Consider the following 6762-nt stretch of genomic DNA (forward strand, 5'->3'; position numbering starts at 1 on the left):
ATGTTTTACTTTTGTTAACTTACCTTGTTTGATATTTGTTTCTATTTTATTTTAAATGATCTTATGGAATTTTTTAAATCCTAATCAAAATATAATGAATTGTTTCTCACTGATTTATAGTCTTAGGTTATATATAATGCATGTTATTCATGAATATTTTCAATAGCATATAGCCTAAATTATGAAAATCATGAGTTAAATTTTTAGTTATAATTGTTTGAATTATTGCATTTTAAAATTGATTATTATTTTTAGTTAATTTATGTTAAATTTCGAAATTATTATATATATATATATATATATATATATATATTAAGTTAATATATGTATAATATTTTTACTTTTGTTAGTTTGCCTTATTCGATATTGATTTCTTTTTTGTTATGAAATAAACAGTTTTTGGGAAACATTGGCATATTTAAAAAATAACAAATTAAAATGCTTATTTTTCATAATATGGTTGGTTGTTTTAAATCATACGTGGACGCTTTCAATGACTTATAGCCTTAACTTTTATTTAATAGTTTACCTTATTTGATGTTAAATTCTATTTTGTGTTATCAATTTTGGAAATTTTAAAATTTTAAAAATAGTAAATTATAATTATGATTTTTCATATTTTGATTGTTTTTTTTCCTAATCCTATGTCTACACTCTCAATGACTTATATTCTCATATATAATATATAATATTTTGCATATTTTAATAGCATATAATGTTTTACTTTTGTTAACTTACCTTGTTTGCTATTGGTTTCTATTTTATTTTAAATGATTTTATGGAACTTTTTAAATCCTAATCAAAGTATAATGAATTGTTTTTCACTGATTTATAGTCTTAGATTATATATAATGTATTTTATTTATGAATATTTTCAATAGCTTATAGCCTAAATTTTGAAAATCATGTGTCAAATTTATAGTTATAATTGTTTGAATTATTGCATTTAAAATGAATTATTATTTTAGTTGATTTATGTTAAATTTCGAAATTATTAATATATATATATATTAAGTTAATACATGTATAATGTTTTTACTTCTTTTAGTTTGCCATATTCGATATTGATTTCTTTTTATTATGAAATAAACAGTTTTTTTTTTGAAATATTGACATATTTAAAAATAACAAATTAAAATGCATCACCAGTTGGATAGTTAAAATTCTCATTGTTGATGAGAACCAACTTTCCAAGGGCATCTATATAAAATATGTATATCATTAGAAATTACGATAAAATCGTATATTTTTTATATGGACAGTTAAACTATGAACCCATAAGTAAACTCCAAAAAAAAAAACCACTCTGCAAAACCCATAATAAACAATTTCTTATTAAAACCATGCTCGAGGTCGTGGAATACCAAGAAAAAAGCAGAAGCAACCATAGTTTAGATTTCTCCCTTTTTTTTTACTATCTATCACTTTCTCAAAGTAAGTAGAAGCAATCATAGTTTAGACTCTCTTGGAAACTTTTTTTTTGTCATCAACTTATACAGACTCATACTGACTCTATAAACCAAACTGGAAGATCTTGATCCATGTGAAACTTAGACAATTATTTATAGTCACGCAATACTTCATATATTAGAAATTAGAAAGTTTCTTATTTTATATATTAGTCAAAAAAGTTTTAATTGTTTTTGTTATTTTAACTATTTTAACATTAAAATATACCTAAGAAGACATATTTTTTTTGTTAATATTACTATCTTCTATTGAATTTCCATTTTACTTTAATAGTTAGCATTGTTTAGTAAGTTATGAAAAGGTAATATATGTTTTGTTAGTTTAGTATATTTATGTAATATTAATTTCATTTTTAAAGATTAATTATAATATTAACATTTTTAAAAATAGCAAATTAAATATCGGATGTGTCATAATACGATTGGTCGTTTAACATCCTACGTGGACGCTTTCAATGGCTTATAGCCTCAACTTTTATATAGTATAGTAGCGCGAGTCTGTATTAATAATTTAGTTTAAAAATATAATAATTTAAATACATATATATATATATATATATATATATATATATATATATATATATATTTCATTAATATAAATTTAAAATTTATATGATGTAGGGACCCTATAATGTATAACTGTTACATTTTTACTGTGTGTACAAACATTTTTGAAAACATTATATATATATATATATATATATATATATATATATATTTCATTAATATAAATTTAAAATTTATATGATGTAGGGACCCTATAATGTATAACTGTTACATTTTTACTGTGTGTACAAACATTTTTGAAAACATAAATTAATATTTTAAATATGTATGTGAAGGTATAATATTTAGATATAATGTTAAACTACAATTAATATTTTAATGAATTTTTCCTATTGTCAACTACTTTTCTTGGATAATAAATTTTCCAATAAATATTATGAAATTACTCATTTTATATAAATTTTATTATTGAGAAAATAATATAATGAAGTTAGAGCATAATATTTATCTTATACTTGGTATAATTAATTATATTATAGAGTAGTGAGTCTTGTATGATTGTATAATTTTTGTAATATATAAAAAAATTAATCTTTTTAAGAAAAGAATAAAAGTTAATATATACTAAACAAATAATGTTTGTTTGTGTTCGAGTTTTACATAAAGATTTGTAAGAATTTTTGAAAGTTATTACTAAAATATTTTTTTCGTCTACTTGCCAATAAAGTTTGGACATAGTTTAAATACCATATTCATTGTAATCTTTTTATAACTTTTATTAGTTTTTAATTTTTTTTGGTCTGTTGATTGCATATAGTATAGTATCATTTATAAATGAATATTGACCATTCTTCCTATTGTTTTGTAAGTTGTCGTTCATATTATAATTTATTGTTGGTATTTAATATAAATTTATTTGAAATTAAACTAATTTATTAGACATGAGCCTTTAGATTCTTTATTTTTGTTCATTTATGTTATAAACATTGTTCTCTAAATAGCTTTTTTCAACCAAACTCGTATGAGATAATTTTAATTTAAGTACTATATGGAACTTATCGGTGAACGAATTATATATTTATAAGAAAGTATCATGTAGTTTAATTTATTTGGAATCACACATCGTCCATTCTTTTTACTGTTTTGTAGGTTGTCATTCATAATATAATTTTACTGTTGGTTATACATATAAATTTATTTGAAATTAAACTAATTTATTAGACATGAGCCTTTAGATTCTTTATTTTTGTTCATTTATGTTATAAACATTGTTCTCTAAATAGCTTTTTTCAACCAAACTCGTATGAGATAATTTTAATTTAAGTACTATATGGAACTTATCGGTGAACGAATTATATATTTATAAGAAAGTATCATGTAGTTTAATTTATTTGGAATCACACATCGTCCATTCTTTTTACTGTTTTGTAGGTTGTCATTCATAATATAATTTTACTGTTGGTTATACATATAAATTTATTTGAAATTCAACTAATTTATTAGACGTAATACTTTAGACCCTTTATTTTTTTATCTTTTTATAAATATTTTTATCAGATATCGTTTTCAACCATTTTTGTATGAGATCATTTTAATTTTATCTATTATATGGAACCTAGAATTTTATTGGTGATATACATTTATGAGAGGCCATCATGTAGGTTATTTTATTGTTAATGAAATTATCTATAATCTATATAGGATGATAGTGTTGATTACAATTTCAAAATTTTGATGAATAAATAAATTTGTGAATTTCTTTTGATTGAAAAGAATCAGTTTAAATTCTTAAATAATATGTTTCTAACAATATGTGTTTCACACCACTGGATTATTCTTACATGTGGTTCTTTTTTTTTTTTGAAACACACATGTGGTTCTTTTAAAGTAAATGTTTTGTAAGTCAAAGAATAAATTGGCTCCGTAGAAAGGAAAAAAAAGAAGTGAAGCCACCCACTGTTCTAATATTTTTTTAAACCATGTAAAACCTATTATAAATTTAGATTAATAATCTAGATTAAATTTCATGTTAACTTTCTTCTATTTTTATTAGTCTCGAATTGTTTTGATATTAATTATATATGATATTTTGTGCTTTAACATACTTAGAACACAGTTTTTTATTAATCTCTTTGACGTTATTTCCACATAAGTTTTTTAAAATAATCTCCCCTATATTTTTTTTTATTATTTGATATGGTTTGATTTTTCTTTAAAAAAATATTTGTTTCTGAAAATCTTGATATTTTTAAATTATATGCGTACATTTTTAATAACATGTAGTATCAACTTTTAAAATAAGTGTGTTTTAAATTCTTATAGTTTAAATTCTTGAAGTTTTATGTTAAGTTTCCAAAAATTATTATATATGTCAAGTTAATTCGTTTTAATGAGTTTTAAAGTTTATCTTAATTTCTATAAAAAAAAATTCAAAACAATTTATTTTTGAATTTTTTTTGATATTTTATTTTATCTCATTCCAAAAAAAGACTTAGATCACATCCGATGTGGTCATCAGCCTTCCATAAACTATTACTGAAATCAAAGTCAATCCTCTTCCTAACCTCACAGCGGGTGCAACAGAGGCATACCTAGGCAAGATCTAGGTGGGGAACTTGCCACATGCAGAAATTATTTTCTCATTAGTTGCATTGAAAATCAAGGACCTTAAATGGCTTATAATCTCCAATGCCCCCATACACCTTTGGTTACGACTTTTTTTATTTAATTAAGTATACCCCATATTATGAAATTTGCTTGATCCGCCCCTAGGTGCAATGGATTCAGTCCAAGATCAACCGGTCTTATAATTTCTCAAGAAGTGTCAAGGTGCACCACTCATCTGTTCTCACATCCATTGCCTTTAATTGACACACTGAATCGCAGTTTAGCTTTTTATAGATTTCTCCTGACAGTTTTTTCTTCAGTTCTTCGGCTTATTCATTGTTAAGCTCAAATATAGTAATCAATGTTGTGATTTGTTGTACTGTCTCTGTGTAATATAGCCATTATGTTTCACTTGTATTTTCTGTGTCCTTCACCAAAGTAGGAGCAAATCTCTTAGCCGATTCAATTTTTGATCTAAACCACATTATTTCTTTGTGCTGGAATTATAATAAGAGCAATCTAATCAAAGAGATCATTTGCATATATATATATATACAACTTGATAACATGCCATTGAAATTAATTAATTGGAAATTTAGTTGAAACCTCTAATATTAATCTTTAGTCTAGTTTTCCGTTTTCATCAATTAGTTTTACATTACTTAAAGTCTTGACTACAATGTATTAGTTACATTACTGAAAATCTCGACTGCAAGTATTTTAGCAATTTTCATACAATTGCTGACAACTCAAAATGTTAATTTTCTTGAATACGTTGAATATAATAAAACAATTTTGCGTAGGGGTTTAACTAACTCATGGTATCGACCAGCCCAATATAAACAATTTTTTTTTGTAAAAATTGATTTTTGAAAATAGTAAATTAAAATGATGATTTTTCATATGTGGTTTTAGATCATATGTGTTTTAACTTCTTATAGCTTCGTTTAAAATTTTATTTTATTTTATTTTTCTAAAAAATTGTAATTTCCAAAATAAAAATTATATATTTTTTAATAAAAAAAATCATTAGTTTATGTTATTTGTATATATTTCAAAATTATATGTGATTTAAATTATTATAGGTTTGATTTTTATTAAGTTTAGTATTTTAAATATATCTTTTCAGTTTTTGAGAAATCATATATATCAACTTGATTTTTGTTTTATTTGTATAGATCTCTGTTTTATTTTGGAAAATTATATATTTGGAAAATTTGACGTTTTAAAAATAATAAACTAAAATAATGATTTAGCATATTATAATTAGTAGTTTTAAATCCTATGTGGACACCCTCCATTGCTTATAGCCTCAACATATTATAAGAAAATTAATTTTTTTTTGTTAACATTACTATTCTGCTTTTCATTTTCCATTTTACTATTATAAATACCATTTAAAAAAAAAATGTTAATATTTATTTTATTAGTTTAAATTATATATATATATATATATACAATATTAGTTTCGTTTTATTTTATTTTATTTTTTGGAGATATTAACATTTTAGAAATAAAAAATAATCTTTTTTTTGCTACTTTAACTATTTTAGCATTAATTTCCATTTTAGTTTTGTATAAAATATATTTTAGATTTATTATATCTAAGAAGAAGTATTTTTTTGTTACTATTACTATTTTACTTTTGATTTTTCGTTTTACTATAATATTTACCATTTATTAAAGTAAGTTGTCAGATGTTAATATTTATTTTTTACTTTAAGTTATATACAGAACATTAATTTCGTTTTTTGAAAATATTTTTTTGGAAATATTAACATTTTTTAAAAAATAATAAACTTATATAATGATATGTCAAAATACGATTGGTGGATTTAAATCATACTTGGCTTATAGCCTTAACTTTTGTATAGTATAATTTTTTTTTTTAAATGTTAATTTCCAAAATAAAAATTATATATAATAGTTTTTTAAAAATCGTTAATTTATGTTATTTGTATATATTTCAAAATTATATGTGATTTCAATTATTATAGGTTTAATTTTTATTAAGTTTAGTATTTTAAATATATATTTTATTTTTTTGAAAAATCATATATATCAAGTTGATTTTTGTTTTATTTGTATAGATCTCTATTTTATTTTGGAAAATTATTTATTTTGAAAAAACAATTGACATTTTAAAAATAGTAAACTAAAATAATGATTTAGCATATTA

This window comes from Brassica oleracea, chromosome C9 (assembly GCF_000695525.1).
Source record: "Brassica oleracea var. oleracea cultivar TO1000 chromosome C9, BOL, whole genome shotgun sequence".
Classification (NCBI taxonomy): Eukaryota; Viridiplantae; Streptophyta; class Magnoliopsida; order Brassicales; family Brassicaceae; genus Brassica; species Brassica oleracea.